The 23,576-nt window shown below is 49.4% G+C and overlaps 1 long non-coding RNA gene across 1 annotated transcript in view; it reads right to left on the minus strand.

Moving 5' to 3' along the window:
* The window catches only part of LOC149435803 (uncharacterized), a 104,921-nt gene extending 93,268 nt beyond the window's left edge, over positions 1 to 11,653 (minus strand). The window contains exons 1-2 of the long non-coding RNA XR_016308367.1: positions 11,596 to 11,653; positions 7,939 to 7,962 (exon numbers count right to left, since the gene is read on the minus strand). This is a non-coding gene — a long non-coding RNA (uncharacterized LOC149435803). The remainder of the gene's footprint in view (positions 1 to 7,938; positions 7,963 to 11,595) is intronic.
* Positions 11,654 to 23,576: the final 11,923 nt, after the last annotated feature.

Raw genomic sequence — 23,576 nt, forward strand, 5'->3', positions numbered from 1 at the left:
ACATACATACACACATACGTACACACACATACGTACACACATACGTACACACACATACGTACACACACATGCATACATACACACACATGCAAACACACATTGATACACACACAAATATGTGACACACATATATTATAACACACATGCATACACTCACACACACGAATACGTACACACACGCATACGTAGACACATGCATACGTACACACACAGACACATGCACACGTACACACACACACACACACACGTACACACACACGTACACACACGTACACACACACACACACACGTACACACACACGTACACACACGTACACACACACATACGTACGCACACACATACGTATGCACACACACACGTACGCACACACACACGTACGCACACACACACGTACGCACACACATACGTACACACACACATACGTACACACACATGCATACATACACACACAAATACGTACACACACACGCATACGTACACACACATACGTACACACACACATATGTACACACACACATACGTACACACACACATACATACATACACACACACATACATACACACACACACACACACACACACACATATACGTACACACACACATAGGTACACACACAGGTACACACACATGCATACATACACACACACACACACACAAATACGCACACACACACGCATACGTACACACACGCGCTCACACACACGCACATACATACACACACGAATACGTACACACACGCATACACACATACGTACACACACACATACATATGTACAAACACGCATACATACGCACACACATGCATACATACACACACACACACGCATATATACACACACACGCACATACGTACACACGCACGCACACATACAAATACGTATACACACGCGCATACGCACACACACGCACTCACGCACACGCACATACATACACACACGAATATGTACACACATACGTACACACACACACATGCATATGTACACACACGCATACACACACACACACATGCATATGTACACACACACACGCGCATACGTACACACACACACGCGCATACGTACACACATGCATACGTACACACACACACGCATACGTACACACACACACGCATACGTACACACACACACGCATACGTACACACACACACGCATACGTACACACACACGCATACGTACACACACACACACACACGCATACGTACACACACACGCATACGCATACGTACACACACACGCATACGTACACACACATGCATACGTACACACACACGCATACGTACACACACACACATACGTACACACACACACGCATACGTACACACACACGCACATGCCCTATGAATAGTACCTAGCTTCCATCACACAGCCGTGTACTGCACTCTAGGGGGAGGCAGAGAGCACAGGAGACACTCCCCTTCCCTTTGCTGAGCGGTGCGATGGCTCCCAGTGCCGGTGTACAGTGCGGATGGGGATCAGGGGGATCAGGGATCGGGGGATCGGGGATCGGGGGGATCGGGGATCGGGCTCAAGTGACAACCATTCTCCCCACGGCACTCCTGAAGAGCTCTGGTGGCACCCCGGTTGAGAAAGGCTGGTATCATCTGAGGACCATCTATATCAGTGGTTGTCGAAGTTCAACCACAGGGGGCCTTAACGTGGAACAAAATTCTCTGTATCAACATGAACTATTTGTGACCCTTTTACCGCCAACACCAGTAATTCCATAGGATGGGAGATCATATTTACTTGTTTTATCCATTCTAAACTTTAGATATTCCACGTTCTTCCACCTACCTCACCTACAATGCCAGATCTCTCAATGTGTATGGAGAACTAGCCGCCTTGGATGTGCAAACAGCACGATGTTCCTCCATAGAACAAACTGAAGCTATGGACGGCCAAACATCTCCCTATACCATAGAGCATCCCTTGTGGGTCAAATGTATCATCGGTGGAGCCCAACCTCAAACAACATTTGATGGAACCCTCTTTATTTAAGGCCCACAGCCTCATAATACCACTTCTGGCAATAAACGGGGGCTGCCTCTACCTGTATCAGATCACTCCACCCTCAATGTCAGCATGAAAATATGGTCAGAAATCGGGGGGCGGATGGACGCCTGATACAGGAGCAGGAAGGGAGACTGCAGCGAGTGGGGGATCGACCAAAAGATCTATTCACACTGATCACCCGAGCATTTCACCCTCCAACAGCCGTAGATGTTGCAGAAGCTCAAGGAGTTCTTCCTCCGGCCTACAAGTGATGGTGGTAAAGATGACGCCGGCTCCACGACCCCAGCCTCCATTCCCAGCTACAGCGGACACTACATGGACCTTCCAGATGCAGCAACACAGGCCAAGGGTGGACATGGGGACTCACCACCCCACTCTAGTTCTCCTACTACAAGCCCTCCATGTGCAAGCCTTCCCAAAACCAGGATGAGGCTGGACACTGGAACACCAGACACAGCGGTGAGTCCTGGGGATTCCCCACATATTATAAACACCTCTACGCTTGTATCTTTTGCCTCCTTTCCTACCTCCAATCAATCTGTAATGGACACCCTGTGAGAAGATATCTCCCTCCAACAGTCACCACATGCTGACTCTCTCACATGCAAAATTTCAGCGGAAGTCGCTATTCTGGGAGACAAAGTCCATACAGTTGAAAAAGCAATAACTGATATGACCACCACTGTTAACCACCTAGTAGATGCTAATGAGGCTGGAGAAGATCAGAGAAAATGGTTAAGGGCAAAAGTAGCAGATCATGAAGATCGATCAAGACGCAATTAAAAATTCGATTGGGATTCGAAAAAAACGACCCTAGTACTGCCAGGCGGAAGTGCTAACCAGATCAACTTAAAAGCCTCGATTTACCCTTTACCACCCAAGAAATAATGCACGTTATGGAAACCCTGCCACCTCGGAAGGCCCCGGGTCCTGACAGAATCCCAGGGGAATACTACCATCAACTTAAACCTCTCTTAGCTCCCAATCTCTGTGAACGTTTCAATGCAGCTTCCTCCTCCTCTTCCTTTCCCAAAGAAATGTTGTCTGCTTTAGTGATTGTGGGGGCAAGTTGTCATATGACTGGATAGCTACTATGTCAATTTGCGATTCCTTGGCCGGTGAAGAACTTGGTCGACAAAGTTCCCTAGAGTATTTTTCACAGTGGGGGGATGTAAAATCCATAGCCCGTGCTCCCCAGTTGATGGAAGGATTGTGAGTGGAGAACCAAGGAATGCCCAGGATGATGGGAAACTTGGGTGACGTAATCAGCTGAAAGCTGATGGTCTCTGTGACAGAACCGGACCCCAGACTGCACTTGGGTATATTCCGTTATACCGCAGCTTCCCCTGTCCGAACACCATCCACGGACCACACCCTTGAGATCCCTCAGGAAATAGACAGCACCCAGCTCTTTTTAAAACAGGAAGCCAACAACTCTTTATATACACAGGATATATACAGAGGGTGGGGACAAAACCAGGAACAGGAAACACATCATCAGCCTGCCCCATCAGTGGGAGGCTGCAGGAAACACCTCATCACTCCTCCCCATCCAACCAAGACACAGAACAATGGGATGAAGCACATGGCATAGAACAATAGGCAACCACATGGCAGGGACAATACAGGAACACATGCATCCCATAATAGTTGGCTGGCCAGCAAGGCACAGCATAATGGGGGGTAGCACATGGCAAACAAACAATGGACAGCCAGGTGGCCTAGAACAAAGACAAAGGACCTCACATGTACACACCCTGTACCCTAACAGGCACAGGGTCACTTAAACATAATGAGAATTTGGGAAGATGATACAGGGGTCCCCCCACCCCCAAAAGTCACTCCCGTCACAGTGTCACAATGGTCAGCCTCAAACAGCAGTACCAGGGGAACCGTTTTATGGGTAACCAGTCCTGAAGATAAGGGTGACCCATCAACCGTCTCCATATCAATAGGGGAAATGTGTCTCTTGCTTGAATATTATTGCTGTTGGCAAACTCCATATCCATAAAGTTCCCCCCCCGCCCCCCCGGAGTCCAGCATAGCTGAGCATAGCTGAGCAGGAGATTTCACGGCCCTCAGATACAAGTTTAATAGGGATAACAAAGTGAGAGAGCAGAGAGTTCACTTTATTCTCTTCAGGAATCAGCGGGGAGACAGACTGGCTTATGGAGTTTATGTGTTCCGGCCAATCACATCAGTCACAGCAATTGTTCTTCTAACCTTGTTAGGACAATTGCATAATGACCAGAATCCCCCCAATATGGACACAAGTTCTCTGAACGTCTTCTTTCTCCTGGATGGAAATGGATCTCTTGATGGCATCAACCTGCATAGGCTCAGGAGTGTTAGAACCCAGAGAGACTCTTGAATCCTGCTGAACAAATGGACTAGCAGAGAGATGCCCCTATTACCTCCAAACATTCCCAGCCTCTCCTTCCTCCTTTCTGTAAGCCTTTCATCGATTCGGATACACAATTGGATGAATTCCTCAAGATCATTAGGAATATCTACTCTGGCAAGCTCATCCTTTACCTGTTCAGAAAGCTCTTGGTGGAACTGGCTTTTTTGTGCTGTAGGGTTCCAAGTGGTATCTGCCATCCAACTTCTGAATTCGGATGTGTAATCAGCAACCGAGCGTCTACCCTGCCGCAGACTATGCAACTTTGCTTCGGCAGTAGCACAACGGTTGGGATCATCAAAAACCTGATTCATCGCGGTCAAAAAGGTGAGAGGAGCAACGGGTTCAAGGTTTATGATAAACAAGGTGAAGGTAGGATCATCCAAATAATTGCCAAGGGAGCTGCCAAGCATTCCAGGTGGCTCAGCAAGAAAAAACATTGCCACTCACCGCAGAAGGCCCAGGTTCAGACCCAGGCTCTGACACCCAGCTTATATCCTGACTCTGCCTCTGCCTGATGTTCCTGTACCTCCCTGCCCGGCTGTGTACTGATCCCGGCTTATATCCTGACTCTGCCTCTGCCTGATGTTCCTGTACCTCCCTGCCCCGCTGTGTACTGATCCCGGCTCGTATCCTGACTCTGCCTGATGTTCCTGTACCTCCCTGCCCGGCTGTGTACTGATCCCAGCTGGTATCCTGACTCTGCCTGATGTTCCTGTACCTCCCTGCCCGGCTGTGTACTGATCCCAGCTTGTATCCTGACTCTGCCTCTGCCTGATGTTCCTGTACCTCCCTGCCCGGCTGTGTACTGATCCCGGCTTATATCCTGACTCTGCCTCTGCCTGATGTTCCTGTACCTCCCTGCCCCGCTGTGTACTGATCCCGGCTCGTATCCTGACTCTGCCTGATGTTCCTGTACCTCCCTGCCCGGCTGTGTACTGATCCCAGCTGGTATCCTGACTCTGCCTCTGCCTGATGTTCCTGTACCTCCCTGCCCGGCTGTGTACTGATCCCAGCTTGTATCCTGACTCTGCCTCTGCCTGATGTTCCTGTACCTCCCTGCCCGGCTGTGTACTGATCCCGGCTTATATCCTGACTCTGCCTCTGCCTGATGTTCCTGTACCTCCCTGCCCGGCTGTGTACTGATCCCGGCTGGTATCCTGACTCTGTCTCTGCCTGATGTTCCTGTACCTCCCTGCCCGGCTGTGTACTGATCCCGGCTTGTATCCTGACTCTGCCTCTGCCTGATGTTCCTGTACCTCCCTGCCCGGCTGTGTACTGATCCCGGCTCGTATCCTGACTCTGTCTTTGCCTGATGTTCCTATACCTCCCTGCCCGACTGTGTACTGATCCCGGCTCGTATCCTGACTCTGCCTGATGTTCCTGTACCTCCCTGCCCGGCTGTGTACTGATCCCGGCTCGTATCCTGACTCTGTCTCTGCCTGATGTTCCTGTGTCCTGCTGCCTGGCTGTTGATGACCTTTTGGGCTGTGTCCTGGCTACACTCCTGTCTGCCAAGCAAGTGTCACTGTGTTCCAGTCCCTGGTTCCTGCCTGGTGATCTATGGTCATCTGCTTCCTGCAAACCCCAGCTGGCGCTACCTGCTACACCGGCCCTCATACCACTCTGTATCCTCACACTCCCTGTCATCACCACCAGGGGTGTTGGACAAGAGGTGCAAGAGAAGTCCTCTCTCCAGCTCGATCTCCACCAGGTATGTGACAGAGAGGAAGACTATTCTGTGGGGCCGACATATGAAAGGGTCTTGGTGCACTCATAGAAGGTTTGGGGCCCAAGTATGAAAGGTATGGAAATCACATACGAAAGGGTCTTGGCTCACTCGTGAAAGATTTGGAGGCCATATATGAAAGGGTCTTGGTTCACTCCTGCAAGGTTTGGGGCCCCATATGAAAGATTTGGGGCCCACATATGAAATGTTCTTGGTTCACTCATGCGAGGTTTGGGGCTTCACTATGAAAGGATCTTGGTTCACTCATGAAAGGCTTGGGGCCTGCATTTGAAAGGGTCTTTTTTCACTCATGAATGATTTGGGCCCACATATGAAAAGGTCTTGGTGCACTCATGGAAGGTTTGGGGCCCAAGTATGAAAGGATCTTGGTTCACTCATAAAAAGTTTAGGCACCACATATGAAAAGGTCTTGGTGCACTCATGGAAGGTTTGGGGCCCAAGTATGAAAGGTATGGAGCCCGCATACGAAAGAGTCTTTGTTCACTCCTGAAAGGTTTGGGTCCCATGAATGAAAGGATCTTGGTTCACTCATACACGGTTTGGGGCCCACGTATGAAAAGGTCTCGGTTCACTCATGAAGAATTTGGGGCCCATATACGAAAGGGTCTTGATTTGCTCATGAAATATTTGGGGCCCACCCAGGAAAGACTTGCCCTGGGCCCACCAATGTCTTAAAGGGGCCCTGATCCATCCGCTCATTATTACCATCTACTCTGTGACTGTATAAAGGAAATGTATAACACTTTCTATATTTTCTTCATATATTTCATTTTTCTTTCTTTCTATAGTTTCTTCATATATTTCATTTTTCTTTCTTTCTATGGTTTCTTCATATATTTCTATTTTATTTCTTTCTATAGTTTCTTCATATATTTCATTTTTATTTCTTTCTATATTTTCTTCATATATTTCATTTTTATTTCTTTCTATATTTTCTTCATATATTTCATTTTTCTTTCTTTCTATAGTTTCTTCATATATTTCATTTTTATTTCTTTCTATGGTTTCTTCATATATTTCTATTTTATTTCTTTCTATAGTTTCTTCATATATTTCATTTTTCTTTCTTTCTATAGTTTCTTCATATATTTCATTTTTATTTCTTTCTATAGTTTCTTCATATATTTCATTTTTATTTCTTTCTATATTTTTTTTCCTGATGTTCTAAAAATAATATAATTTAAAAACATAGATTTCTTCTTTTTTTTAGCTTAATAAATGTAAAATAATGTCATTCAGCCGGCAGGAGCAGCTCTCGGCTCCTGCTCACATCTACCAATCAGGACAACAGATGTCTACAGCCATTCGCAGCAACCAATCCCGTTCAGAGAAGAGCAGGAACTAGAATTAGAGCCTCCAATCACTGGAGGTGTTGGGTCATGTGATCAGTACACTTTGGGGGCTTGTTTAGTGGGGATGTATATGGAAAGGACAGCATATTACCCCGACCCCCTACTCTCCGGGATAAATCCCAGCTCAGACCTGGATAGAAGGTGGAGGCTTCCATCCCCCCACATTACTCCCTGGACAATGATCTCCTCTCCAGACATCGGTGGAGGACACGGCCTGGACACAATGAGGAGGTATTGGGGATCTGAGAACCCTATTGGATGGGATGATGAGGAACACCAATAGCATCACAGAGACCATGTCAAATATGGAGGGAACCCCACCTACTTTACATAGAGATATTTCTCCACCTAAAACTGGAATGTGTAGAAATAGAAGTGAATGTCTGCAATAGTTTACTAACAATCGTTATATTGTACCAACCTGATGGGCCAGATACGGGATGACCTGCAGAGAGAAAATCATTTACAATTCAGTTGATTCTCAGGACTCATTTTTACACCCAAACGGAACATTTCTCCTGTACATAGTAAGGTTGAATAAAGACCCCAGTCCATCCAGTTCAACCGGAGTGTGTTTATGTCACTACCATATACCATATCCCTGTACATTGCATTCACTAAAATACACATCTAAAAGTTCTTCTGAATTGATGTATTTACACCGACTGTAGAAGGGAGTTCCACCTCCTCACTGCTCTGACAGTAGAGAACCCCGTACACAGTGTAAGATTGAACCACTTCTCCTCCGACTTCATCGTGTGGTCAGGTCATCTTTCCACACTCAGGGGAGTCACTGTACATTGTGATCATATCCCCAAGTACATGGAGGTTCCAGGGGATATGTAGAGAACCACAGGTCAGGGCAGAGCCAACAATTCGGTGATCCCAGTGGCTGCCGCCCACACAATCCTCCCACTGCCCTCAGGATCCGGGGCTGAGAACCCTACCGTTGGGTCCAGGATCATGTGTCACCCTCCAGCTTCAGGGAATATGTTTCTCCTCCGACTTCATGGTGTGGCCACGTCATCTTTCCAGACTCAGGGGTAAATAGTCTGCTGGAGTCACTGTACATTGTGATCATATCCCCAAGTGCATGGAGGTTCCAGGGGATATGGGCAGAGCCAACAACTCGGTGATCCCAGTGGCTGCCACCCACACAATCCTCCCACTGCCCTCAGGATCCGGGGCTGAGAACCCTACCGTTGGGTCCAGGATCATGTGTCACCCTCCAGCTTCAGGGAATATGTTTCTCCTCCGACTTCATGGTGTGGCCACGTCATCTTTCCAGACTCAGGGGTAAATAGTCTGCTGGAGTCACTGTACATTGTGATCATATCCCCAAGTGCATGGAGGTTCCAGGGGATATGGGCAGAGCCAACAACTCGGTGATCCCAGTGGCTGCCACCCACACAATCCTCCCACTGCCCTCAGGATCCGGGGCTGAGAACCCTACCGTTGGGTCCAGGATCATGTGTCACCCTCCAGCTTCTGGGAATATGTTTCTCCTCTCCACTGGCTTGGTGTATCCCTCTGGACACGCCTACATGTCATGCTTTGTAACCCAACATTAAAGTGAATTTCAATTTGAACTGTTCCTGGCTAGTGATTGGCTGAACACCCCCGTGTTCGCAGGCAAACATCTGAACCTACAGTGGGGTTCCCCGGTGACAGCTGAATATCAAAAGAATTGCCAACGTTGACCGACAATTGATTTTTTTTTTTTAAACGGTGTGAGGTCCCGCCTTCCATCCATACCAAGCCCTTTGGGTCTGGTATGGATTTTAAGGGGATCCCCCATGCCAACATTTTTAGAAAAAAGAACATGGAGGTGCCCCCAAAATCCACACCAGACTCTTATCTGAGCAAAGAGCCTGGAAGGTCAGGAAAGGGGGGGCAAGCGAGTGTCTCCCCTGAACCACATACCACATGCCCTCAACATGGGGGGGTGCTTTGGGGCAGGGGGTCTCCCCCCAAAGCACCTTGTCCCCATGTTGATGGGGACAAGAGCCTCTTCCCCACATCCATGGCCAGTGGTTGTGGGGGTCTGCATGGGGGGGTTATTGGAATCTGGAAGCCCCATTTAACAAGGGGTCCCCCAGATCCCACCCCCCCATGTGAGTATGGGGTACACGGTACCACTACCCATTCACAAAAAAAAGTGTCGTGTAAAAAAAGACAGAAGACCGTCTCTGACAAGTCCTTTATTAAAAATAAAAAGTCCCCCAAAGTAGATCCAAAGTCAATCACAATGCTGGCCGCCACCGCTGCCAGAAAAACAAAACACCCCCCCACACTTGGCTCATTGTGCTGGCCCCCGCTGTCTGACAGCTGCTCCCCGATGACAGGGCCATGAACCCCGCCATGACATCACAAGGGGGAGGGGTTCACTCCGCCACCTTGTTACATCATCCTGTGCTGTGATTGACCTGTGGTCAGGTGCATTGCTGTGACCAATCACAGTGCACTGTCAGGGAGAAATAGCCCGCCGCCCACCTGTACTGTTTGTGTTTTCGGTGAACACGCGAAAGGCCCATGTTTGGTATTCCTTGGCTTGTGACTCTATTGACTTCCACAGGCTTGGGATGCTCTTCTATTGGCTGGTTTGTGATTATATCCCCTCTTATGCATCTTCTCTCCAAGCAGAACAAGTCAAATGTTTGTAATCATTCCTCGTAATTGAACTCTTCCTTCCCCCTTCACTGAACTCCTCCATCTCCCAAAACTGAGCTCATCCAGCCCTCATAACAGAGCTCCTCCATCCACCATAACTGAGCTCCTCCATCCACCATAACTGAGCTCCTCCATCCACCATAACTGAGCTCCTCCATCCACCATAACTGAGCTCCTCCATCCACCATAACTGAGCTCCTCCATCCACCATAACTGAGCTCCTTCATCCACCATAACTGAGCTCCTTCATCCCCTATAACTGAACTCCTCCATCTCCCAAAACTGAGCTCATCCAGCCCTCATAACTGAGCTCCTCCATCCACCATAACTGAGCTCATCCAGCCCTCATAACGGAGCTCCTCCATCCACCATAACGGAGCTCCTCTATCCACCATAACTGAGCTCCTCTATCCACCATAACTGAGCTCCTCCATCCACCATAACTGAGCTCCTCCATCCACCATAACGGAGCTCCTCCATCCACCATAACGGAGCTCCTCCATCCACCATAACTGAGCTCCTCCATCCACCATAACTGAGCTCCTCCATCCACCATAACTGAGCTCCTCCATCCACCATAACTGAGCTCCTCCATCCACCATAACTCCTCCATCTCCTATAACCTCCAGCCCCAATAATTGAGCTTCTCCATCCCTCATAACTGAAGTCCTCCATCCCCCATAACAGAGCTCCTCCAGCCACCAAAACCGAGCTCCTCCATCTCTCATACAGTATGTGACGTACTTCAATGAGGCTGCATATGTGAGTATGCTTGGTGGTGATTGGCTCACATTGTAACCTCCTTGGTCCTAGTCTAGTTTTATTTGGCTAAAATATCAAAAACAAGGCCTACAGGTTGAATCTGTCCTGCCAGGCCATTTCATGTGTCCCTTGCACCTTTCCTGAAGCTGCAGCACTCCTCTTGTTGATTCCCCCTTGTCTCAGCAGTCGGGAGCAGAGAGGAGGACAGAATTCCTACACCAGATCCTGTGCTTCTCTGTGCTGCTACAGCACCCCTTCTGCCTTCCCTGGCCTAAGCATTCAGCAGCCACCGGCAGCTGACTCCCACCCTCCTCTGGTCCTCCTCCAGACCCTGCACTTTCTGTTTCTCAGCTCCGCCCCCAGCTTCTTCCCAGCACAAGGTAAGGTGGGTGCACTGTGATGTATAGGAAGGTGGGGAACTCTGATAGTGTGGAGGCTCTTGACATCTGATGTAAGGGGGGTGGGGTGCTCTGCACATCCAATCCTATAGATGGAGCCGGCTCTATGAGGACATCCATAATGCTGATGTGACCCGCAATGAAATGGAGTTTGACACCCCAGTTATAGACGGGTCCCCACCTATTAATACATGGATGTTCCTCCATCTGTGGACATATATCAGGACATTGTACAGCACATCACTAACCATCCAACGAAGGAGCGTTTCCATCGTCTTCTGAAGAGACCCGGAGGATAGGATCACCTGAAAAGAGAAAATCATTTACCATTCAGTCCATCTTCAGGATTCATCATTTCACACAAAAGGAACATTTCTGATCTTCATTTACTAAACTTTTATCTGTAACACGTTTGCTGCCCCTGATCTATGGCATGTACTGGATGTAAACCAACCGTCGGGTGGAAGAGGTTGGGTGGCTCTCCAGTCACCTGATTCCTTCCACACACCCTGGCAGCAGTCAATCCCCCGCCATATTTCCTGGGCTCTATGCTTCCATCGGCAGACCCGAGACTGTCATGGCAGGTGCCATTGGGGGGAGGGGGAGGGAGATCAATAAACTTCTGTTCACCGATCTCCCTTTATAGTCATTTCCAGGTCCTTCTGTCATGTTGGATCTAAAGGAGTGTGATCTGCGCTCCATTATCTTCAATAGGGAGCAGGTGAGACATCAGGGGTCTAAAAAGTCACCCAAAGTGGATTTTTTTTGTTCCCAAGTGATGAAATATGAAGTTTAGTGAAAAAAAAGTGTTCAAAAACTAAATTACACTCAAGAACTGAAAACCCCCTTTTATCCACTTCCAGTCCGGACACTTTCCCCCCCCTTCCAGTCCGGACACTCCCCCCCCCCTTCCAGTCCGGACACCTTCCCCCCACTTCCAGTCCGGACACTTTCCCCCCCCCCTTCCAGTCCGGACATTTTCCCCCCTTCCAGTCCGGACACTTTCCCCCCCCTTCCAGTCCTGACACTTTCCCCCCTTCCAGTCCGGACACTTTCCCCCCCTTCCAGTCCGGACACTTTTCCCCCCTTCCAGTCCGGACACTTTCCCCCCTTCCAGTCCGGACACTTTCCCCCCCTTCCAGTCCGGACACTTTTCCCCCTTCCAGTGCGGACACTTTCACCCCTTCCAGTCCGGACACTTTCCCCCCTTCCAGTCCGGACACTTTCCCCCCTTCCAGTCCGGACACTTTCCCCCCTTCCAGTCCGGACACTTTCCCCCCCTTCCCTTCCGGACACTTTCCCCCCTTCCAGTCCGGACACTTTCCCCCCCTTCCAGTCCGGACACTTTCCCCCCCTTCCCTTCCGGACACTTTCCCCCCTTCCAGTCCGGACACTTTCCCCCCTTCCAGTCCGGACACTTTCCCCCCTTCCAGTCCGGACACTTTCCCCCCCTTCCAGTCCGGACACCTTCCCCCCACTTCCAGTCCGGACACCTTCCCCCCCTTCCAGTCCGGACACTTTCCCCCCCTTCCAGTCCGGACACTTTCCCCCCCTTCCAGTCCGGACACTTTCCCCCCCTTCCAGTCCGGACACTTTCCCCCCTTCCGGACACTTTCCCCCCTTCCAGTCCGGACACTTTCCCCCCTTCCAGTCCGGACACTTTCCCCCCTTCCAGTCCGGACACTTTCCCCCCTTCCAGTCCGGACACTTTCCCCCCTTCCAGTCCGGACACTTGCCCCCCTTCCAGTCCGGTCACTGTCCCCCCCTTCCAGTCCGGACACTTTCCCCCCCCCCCTTCCAGTCCGGACACTTTCCCCCCTTCCAGTCCGGACACTTTCCCCCCTTCCAGTCCGGACACTTTCCCCCCCTTCCAGTCCGGACACCTTCCCCCCACTTCCAGTCCGGACACTTTCCCCCCTTCCAGTCCGGACACCTTCCCCCCACTTCCAGTCCGGACACTTCCCCCCCCCCCCTTCCAGTCCGGACACTTTCACCCCCTTCCAGTCCGGACACTTTCCCCCCACTTCCAGTCCGGACACTTGCCCCCCCTTCCAGTCCGGACACTTTCCCCCCCTTCCAGTCTGGACACTTTCCCCCCTTCCAGTCCGGACACTTTCCCCCCCTTCCAGTCCGGACACTTTCCCCCCCTTCCAGTCCGGACACTTTCCCCCCCTTCCAGTCCGGACACTTTCCCCCCTTCCAGTCCGGACACTTTCCCCCCCTTCCAGTCCGGACACTTTCCCCCCCTTCCAGTCCGGACACCTTCCCCCCCTTCCAGTCCGGACACCTTCCCCCCCCTTCCAGTCCGGACACTTCCCCCCACTTCCAGTCCGGACACTTTCCCCCCCTTCCAGTCCGGACACCTTCCCCCCACTTCCAGTCCGGACACTTCCCCCCACTTCCAGTCTGGACACTTTCCCCCCCTTCCAGTCCGGACACTTTCCCCCCCTTCCAGTCCGGACACTTTCCCCCCCTTCCAGTCCGGACACTTTCCCCCCCCCTTCCCCCCCAGGACAATTTTCAGCTTTCAGCGCTATCACACTTTGAATGACAATTGTGCGGTCATGCAACACTGTACCCAAATTAATTTTTTAGCATTTTTTTGAGACAGATAAAGCTGTATTTTGGTGGTATTTATTCACCGCTGGGATTTTTATTTGTTTTGCTATATAAACGAAAAAGTCCAAAAATTTTGAAAAAAAGTGTTTTTCTTTTAAAAGTTGGCAAATAAATTTTATTTTATCATAAATCTTGGCCAAAATTTATTCAGTTATCTTTTTAGTAAAAAAAAAAAAATAACCCAAATTAGTTTATAACCAAAAATTATAATTTTTTTAAAAAAAATGTACATTTTTATTTTATTTTTTTATATTATTATTTATGTTTTTTTTATATATATATATATATATATATATACCGTCACCCTAGCAGTGTGGGGTCACCATGGTGACACTGTACTACTTGTGGGGGGTGATGAAGATTTGTTTTTTTTTACACTGATTGCTTTTACACCCGTAAAGGCTGTAAGGAATCATTTCTCCTTCTCTCTGTCTGCATTCTTGCGGCCATTGAGAAGTACTGAGTGAGCTGTGATTGGTCACAGCTTGTCACATGGTACAAGGCTGTTGTGAATGGCCCTGTACCATGTGACCTCTGGGATCATTCACAGATTTCACACGTAGTAAGCAATGATGTCAGAAGTGACATCCTTGCTTACTACTCTGCATGTGATCACTGATTGGCCAATCACTGATCACATGATTGGGACCTCGCACAGAGCTCCCGTACGACGATCGGTGTTTCACTGTGTCCGGAGGATCGCGGTGCCACGCGCTCCCAAGGATCACACACAGTCCAAAATGGCGGGCGCTGTTTATGAACGGCAACCCACCCCCGCACTGCCCCCGTCTGGCCGTTTATATACAGCAGCCGGACAGGAAGGGGTAAAGAATGTTAGCCTCTGATGAAACCTCATATTGTATATTTTTTAAAAAAGGTAATATATTATGTTTTGTGCCGTATAATTGACTGTAGAATATTTTTAATGGACATTTTGAGATAAAGCGATAATGTGATAATATCGTCTGACACTGACCAATCGCACTGCGTACCACCATTTTACTCTCCGTGGTCTCAGGAAATAGATCGTGTTTAGGGGTAACCTTCCGGCCTAAAATGTTTAACCGCTTGCCCTCCGGAAGGTTTTGTTCCCCCTTCATGACCAGGTCATTTCTTGCTGTTCAGCACTGCGCTACTTTAACTGGTAATTGCTCGGTCATGCGACACTGTTCACAAATTACATTTATATCATTTTTTTCTTTTGGTGGTATTTGATCACCGCTGGGGTTCTTTATTTTTTATTTTATAAACAAAAAAAAGACAAAAATATTACAAAAAAAACTATATTTTTAACTTTCTGCTATAAAACATCCAATAAAATATATGGAAAGTCAAATTCCTTCATAGATTTTGTCCAAATTATATTCTGCTCCATTTCCTGGTAAAAATAACCCAAATCAGTGTATATTATATAGTCTGCAGGAAGTTTATAAAGTCCTCAAACTATGAGATATAAATGAAAATCCATCAATCCTGATGTACCGACGGCCAATCTCAATTCTTGAGGCACAAAACACCAGGACAGGACAAATCCCCCCAAATGTCAGGACAGGACAAATCCCCCCAAATGTCAGGACAGGACAAATCCCCCCAAATGTCAGGACAGGACAAATCCCCCCAAATGTCAGGACGGGACAAATCCCCCCAAATGTCAGGATGGTACAAATCCCCCCCAAATGTCAGGACAGGACAAATCCCCCCAAATGTCAGAACAGTACAAATCCCCCCAAATGTCAGGACGGTACAAATCCCCCCCAAATGTCAGGACGGTACAAATCCCCCCAAATGTCAGGACAGGACAAATCCCCCCAAATGTCAGGACAGGACAAATCCCCCCAAATGTCAGGACAGGACAAATCCCCCCAAATGTCAGGACGGTACAAATCCCCCCCAAATGTCAGGACGGTACAAATCCCCCCAAATGTCAGGACGGTACAAATCCCCCCAAATGTCAGGACGGTACAAATCCCCCCAAATGCCAGGACAGGACAAATCCCCCCAAATGTCAGGACAGGACAAATCCCCCCAAATGTCAGGACGGTACAAATCCCCTCAAATGTCAGGATGGTACAAATCCCCCCAAATGTCAGGACGGTACAAACCCCCCCAAATGTCAGGACGGTACAAATCCCCCCAAATGCCAGGACAGGACAAATCCCCCCAAATGTCAGGACAGGACAAATCCCCCCAAATGTCAGGACAGTACAAATCCCCCAAATGCCAGGACAGGACAAATCCCCCCCAAATGTCAGGACAGGACAAATCCCCCCAAATGTCAGGACGGTACAAATCCCCCCAAATGTCAGGACGGTACATATCCCCCCAAATGTCAGGACAATACAATTCCCCCCCAAATGTCAGGAGAGTACATATCCCCTCAAATGTCAGGACGGTACAAATCCCCTCAAATGTCAGGACGGTACAAATCCCCCCAAATGTCAGGACGTTACAATTCCCCCCCAAATGTCAGGAGAGTACAAATCCCCCCAAATGTCAGGACGGTACAAATCCCCCCAAATGTCAGGACAGGACAAATCCCCCCAAATGTCAGGACAGGACAAATCCCCCCAAATGTCAGGACGGTACAAATTCCCCCAAATGTCAGGACGGTACAAATTCCCCCAAATGTCAGGACGGTACAAATCCCCCCCAAATGTCAGGATGGTACAAATCCCCCCAAATGTCAGGACGGTACAAATCCCCTCAAATGTCAGGATGGTACAAATCCCCCCAAATGTCAGGACGGTACAAACCCCCCCAAATGTCAGGACGGTAAAAATCCCCCCAAATGTCAGGACAGGACAAATCCCCCCAAATGTCAGGACAGGACAAATCCCCCCAAATGTCAGGACGGTACAAATCCCCCAAATGCCAGGACGGTACAAACCCCCCCAAATGTCAGGACGGTACAAATCCCCCCAAATGCCAGGACAGGACAAATCCCCCCAAATGTCAGGACAGGACAAATCCCCCCAAATGTCAGGACAGGACAAATCCCCCCCAAATGTCAGGACAGGACAAATCCCCCCCAAATGTCAGGACAGTACAGATATCCCCCAAATGTCAGGAGAGTACAAATCCCCCCAAATGTCAGGACGGTACAAATCCCCCCAAATGTCAGGACGGTACAAATATCCCCAAATGTCAGGACGGTACAAATCCCCCCAAATGTCAGGACAGGACAAATCCCCCCAAATGTCAGGACGGTACAAATCCCCCCCAATGTCAGGCCGGTACAAATCCCCCAAATGTCAGGAGGGTACAAATCCCCCCCAATGTCAGGCCGGTACAAATCCCCCCCAATGTCAGGCCGGTACAAATCCCCCCAAATGTCAGGACGGTACAAATCCCCCCCAATGTCAGGCCGGTACAAATCCCCCAAATGTCAGGAGGGTACAAATCCCCCCAATGACTCCTTTTAGGAAAGTAGACAGTCTGAGGTATTTAGTAAGAGGCGTGGAAAGTTTTTGGAAGTTGTCATTTTTTGTCCCCGTTTTTTGGAAAATGAAGAAATGAAGTATATATTTGTTACATGCCGTCCCCAGTGCAGTATAGCGCCATCATATGGGCGGGGTGGTGATCAGCGACACTGACTGGTTATAGAATCATGTTTGGATGGGTTCTTAACCTCTTTGTCTTTTTTCCTTTTTTTTCCACCCTGTGATCAGAGTAGCTCAGTGTCACCATAGTGGGGGGGTGTCAGGGATTTGTTTACACTGTTATTGCCAATACAGTGATGATCATTATATAACCAGAGGGCCCGCCCACAATGTACCGCGGACAGGCGGCCCGGACAGACAATGTACCCGTATGTCGCTGCCTGCCTATGGGTGTAGAGCGTGCACATTGGCTCCTCCGCCAGAGGTCCCATCAGTCAGGAAAGGACCCCAACCTTACACAGGTATTTCTCCACCTATAACTGGTGTGTAGAATATACAATCCATCACTTACCATCTAAGAACTGTGTCCCTCCAGGATCTTCAGAGGAGGTGTTGAGGACAGGTAGGAGAAGACCTAAAAGGAGAAAATCATTTACAATTCTGTCCACTCTCAGGATTTATATTTCTATGCAAAATGAACGTCCTGCTTGTCAATTGTTACATTTAATGACCTTTATTAGTATAAAACAAATTGTAACATTAGAATTATACAGCCGGGATTTGTAAGAAGGATAAAAGTCAGAATGTGAGACTCAATCAGTACTCTCCTCCCACCCAACAACACGGAAATCTGCAATACAACTGGTCCCACAGGAAGGACCCAGAACCCGTCCAGGGGCAGATCATTCCTCTACAATCTCTGATATGGAAGGTCACCCCTTCCTCCTGACACCATTCCACTCAGGGTAACCCAGAACCCTTCCTGGAGCAGATCATTCCTCTGCCATCTTTGTGATGGAAGGTCACCCCTTCCTCCAGACACCGCTCTGCTCAGGGTGACCCAGAACCCTTCCAGGAGCAGATCATTCCTCTACAATCTCTGATATGGAAGGTCACCCCTTCCTCCTGACACCTCCCTGCTCAGGGTGACCCAGAACCCTTCCAGGAGCAGATCATTCCTCTACAATCTCTGATATGGAAGGTCACCCCTTCCTCCTGACACCGCCCTGCTCAGGGTGACCCAGAACCATCCCAGGGACAGATCATTCCTCTACAATCTCTGTGATGGAAGGTCACCCCTTCCTCCTGACACCGCTCTATCAGAGTGACCCAGAACCCTTCCAGGGGCAGTTCATTCCTCTACAATCTCTGTGATGGAAGGTCACCCTTTCCTCCTGACACCGCCCTGCTCAGGGTGACCCAGAACCCTTCCAGGAGCAAATCATTCCTCTACACTCTCTGTGATTTCTGTCATGTAGGCTGCCAAAGGTCTGAGAAAAACTTGTAATAAAAGTTTTTAAAAACATATACAGTATATTATATCTGCACAGCTGCTGTGCTCAATACCTGCAAGCAATGAAACAAATGAAGCCATTCATAACCTCCTAGAGCCCAGCGCTGGTAGTGTGAACCCCCCCATGTGCTCAATACCTGCAAGCATTCATAACCTCCTAGAGCCCAGCGCTGGTAGTGTGAACCCCCCCATGTGCTCAATACCTGCAAGCATTCCTAACCTCCTAGAGCCCAGCGCTGGTAGTGTGAACCCCCCCATGTGCTCAATACCTGCAAGCATTCATAACCTCCTAGAGCACAGCGCTGGTAGTCTGAACCCCCCCATGTGCTCAATACCTGCAAGCATTCCTAACCTCCTAGAGCCCAGCACTGGTAGTGTGAACCCCCCCATGTGCTCAATACCTGCAAGCATTCCTAACCTCCTAGAGCCCAGCGCTGGTAGTGTGAACCCCCCCATGTGCTCAATACCTGCAAGCATTCCTAACCTCCTAGAGCCCAGCACTGGTAGTGTGAACCCCCCCATGTGCTCAATACCTGCAAGCATTCCTAACCTCCTAGAGCCCAGCGCTGGTAGTGTGAACCCCCCCATGTGCTCAATACCTGCAAGCATTCCTAACCTCCTAGAGCCCAGCACTGGTAGTGTGAACCCCCCCATGTGCTCAATACCTGCAAGCATTCCTAACCTCCTAGAGCCCAGCGCTGGTAGTGTGAACCCCCCCATGTGCTCAATACCTGCAAGCATTCCTAACCTCCTAGAGCCCAGCACTGGTAGTGTGAACCCCCCCATGTGCTCAATACCTGCAAGCATTCCTAACCTCCTAGAGCCCAGCGCTGGTAGTGTGAACCCCCCCCATGTGCTCAATACCTGCAAGCATTCATAACCTCCTAGAGCCCAGCGCTGGTAGTGTGAACCCCCCCCATGTGCTCAATACCTGCAAGCATTCATAACCTCCTAGAGCACAGCGCTGGTAGTCTGAACCCCCCCATGTGCTCAATACCTGCAAGCATTCCTAACCTCCTAGAGCCCAGCACTGGTAGTGTGAACCCCCCCCATGTGCTCAATACCTGCAAGCATTCATAACCTCCTAGAGCCCAGCGCTGGTAGTGTGAACCCCCCCATGTGCTCAATACCTGCAAGCATTCATAACCTCCTAGAGCCCAGCGCTGGTAGTGTGAACCCCCCCATGTGCTCAATACCTGCAAGCATTCATAACCTCCTAGAGCCCAGCGCTGGTAGTGTGAACCCCCCCCATGTGCTCAATACCTGCAAGCATTCCTAACCTCCTAGAGCCCAGCGCTGGTAGTCTGAACCCCCCCCATGTGCTCAATACCTGCAAGCATTCCTAACCTCCTAGAGCCCAGCGCTGGTAGTCTGAACCCCCCCCATGTGCTCAATACCTGCAAGCATTCATAACCTCCTAGAGCCCAGCGCTGGTAGTCTGAACCCCCTCCATGTGCTCAATACCTGCAAGCAATGAAACAAATGAAGCCATTCATAACCTCCTAGAGCCCAGCGCTGGTAGTGTGAACCCCCCCATGTGCTCAATACCTGCAAGCATTCCTAACCTCCTAGAGCCCAGCGCTGGTAGTCTGAACCCCCCCATGTGCTCAAAAGAATCAAATAGAGACAACAAACCAAGAGATGAATTCATAAATAAAGGTCTTGTAAATAAACATAAAAATGATCCATGTGAATCAGGCCGGGTTCGGAGTCATACAAAATATTACAATTCTGAGGTAACATCTGCAAATGTCCATTCATAAAAAATACAGAAAGTCCATTTCAGTCTTTCAACAAATCCCTACTTTCCAAATAGGAACAACGTCTCCCCCCCCGCGTTCTATTCCTTCAGCCATGAAGTCCAACCCAAAGTCATCCCTTCCACCGGACAATCAGGTCCTTCCTCACCAGACAGCAATGCCGACCCGTGTCAAGAAAAGCACATGAATCCAAGCAGGGGCAGACTGAGAACTCATGGGGCCCCCAGGCAATAGGGGATCATGGGACCCCTGTGTCCTTGCCCACACTCAAACCACACCCAAAAAAGCCTATGAAAGGTACCAGGGGCATGTCATGGGGCCCCTTACTGACCCTGGGCCCTCGGGCAGTGCCTGAGTTCCCGAATGGTCAGTCCGCCCCTGGCTCCAAGTGATCTCAGGGGGAATCGTCCTCCACCTGTGTGCCGCTGCTCAGGACTCTACGGAGGACGAGTCACCCACAGGAAGAAATCGCTCACATAGTGCAGTACATGCAATACAAGGATTAGTAAAACCCAGAATCTACTCCCAGGTAAGGAGAACAGAAAGGCAGACTACAAAACACAGTCCAGGTGAACTCCCAATCAGCTGATACCTCTTGTAGGAAGGTTAAAATAAGTTAGGTGCTGCCCCCCCACATGGGGGGGAGGGGTAGGGATTAATTAGTCTTCCTGGTTTTGGTGGCATTCTTTGGACCTGGCCCACTGAGCCTGTAATATTAATTGGGACAGTGGTCCAGGGCCCAGGGAGCTGACTGGTAAAGTTGGAGGGAGGGGCGTTGTTGCAGATGCTGCCCACTTTAACCCTGGGAGATGTGACCAGTCCATGCCCTGAAGATGTGACCAGTCCATGCCCATAGAGTGTACCCGAAGATGCCAACATCTGCAGTCCTTGGAACCTTGGACTTTGCCATCTTGGATTCCACCCCTGCAAGTACACTGGGGCAGGTTAGGTTAGGGCTTTGGGATTACGGTGTTTTGTGGAACTTTTCTGCCTTGAACTGGTGTAATGTTTGCACTTTATTCAAAGTAAACTGTTGAACCTTGAATTCTGCCTTGTCTGAAGTCCTTCAAAGGGGTACAATGCAAGTAAACAGCACTGGTGTCACACTTGGTCCACTACTTGGGTCATTAACCATGGGGTATGAAGAGTAACCTGCTAAAGTCACCTTAATGCCCATTACATGTGGTTGCTACTAGCAACGGGAAGGTACAGGTCAGCAAGCAGCCTGTCTACAGAGTGTACATGGTGCAGGTGGATTAGGTGTGAGGGAGATGTTGTCAGGACTCCCATTCCATTTCTCACAGCAACTGGATTGGAACTGCTTTGCAGTGGTCCCCATTCTGCACATGGAAGGTCAAGAGTTACAAGTGCAGGTTGAAATGCTATGTGCATGGTGGGGTCCAGCTAGAGGACAGGTGGCTGTGGTCAGTGTTGGGCACTGCCCGCCTAATTGCACGCTACCTGGAAGAAATACATCAGTACAGGAACCCCAGAGTATCTGAGGAATAGGCATGTGTAATGTACATCATGCATTGTCCACCTCGGATGTTGGAGGTCCACCTTTAGGTTGAATTTCCTCCACAATGACCACAGCCTTGTTTGAAGGCCTGGAGGCAATTTCCGGCATGTTGGAACAGGAAGGGGCCATCCCCAAACTCTTCCCACAAAGTTGGGAGCATGAAATTGTCCAAAATGTCACCTTAAGAGTTTCCTTCACTGGAACAAGGGGGCCAAGCCCACCCCCTGAGAAACAATCCCACACCATAATCCCCCGTCCACCAAACTTTACACTTGGCACAATGCAGTCAGGCAAGTACCGTTCTCCTGGCAACCGCCAAACCCAGACACGTGCATTGGATTGCCAGACAGAGGCGTGATTGGTCACTCCAGAGAACACGTCTCCTCTGCTCTAGAGTCCAGTGGCAGCGTGCTTTACACCACAACATCCGACGCTTTGCATTGCACTTGGTGATGGAAGGCTTGGATGCAGCTGCTCTGCCATGGAAACCCATTCCATGAAGCTCTCTACGCACTGTTGTTGGGCTCATCTGAAGGCCACACCAAGTTTGGAGGTCTTTAGCTATTGACTCTGCAGACAGTTGGCGACTTCTGCGCACTGTGCGCTTCAGCATGCGCTGACCCCGCCCTGTCATGTGACGTGGCCTACCACTTGGTGGCTGAGTGGCTGTTGTTCCCAGTTGCTTCCACTTTGTTATAATCCCACTAACAGTTGAGCGTGGAATATTTAGTAGCCAGGAAATGTCACGGATGGACTTATTGCCCAGGTGGCCACCTATCACGGGACCACGCTTGGAGTCACTGAGCTCCTGAGAGCGACCCATTCTTTCACCAATGTTTGTAGAAGCCGTCTGCATGCCTAGGGGCTTGATTGTATACACCTGTGTCCATGGAGGGGATTGGAGCACCTGAATCACATGATATGGAGGGGATTGGAACACCTGAATCAGATGATATGGAGGGGATTGGAATACCTGAATCACATGATATGGAGGGGATTGGAACACCTGAATCACATGATATGGAAGGGATTGGAACACCTGAATCACATGATATGGAGGGGATTGGAACACCTGAATCACATGATATGGAGGGGATTGGAACACCTGAATCACATGATATGGAGGGGATTGGAACACCTGAATCACATGATATGGAGGGGATTGGAACACCTGAATCACATGATATGGAGGGGATTGGAACACCTGAATCACATGATATGGAGGGGATTGGAACACCTGAATCACATGATATGGAGGGGATTGGAACACCTGAATCACATGATATGGAGGGGATTGGAGCACCTGAATCACATGATATGGAGGGGATTGGAACACCTGAATCACATGATATGGAGGGGATTGGAACACCTGAATCACATGATTTAGAGGGCTGGCCCAATACTTTTGGCAATATAGTGTATCTAGCCATGGGAAATG

Source organism: Staurois parvus, unplaced genomic scaffold (assembly GCF_062004578.1).
Source record: "Staurois parvus isolate SC_StPar_1 unplaced genomic scaffold, SC_StPar_1.0 ptg001471l, whole genome shotgun sequence".
NCBI lineage: Eukaryota > Metazoa > Chordata > Amphibia > Anura > Ranidae > Staurois > Staurois parvus.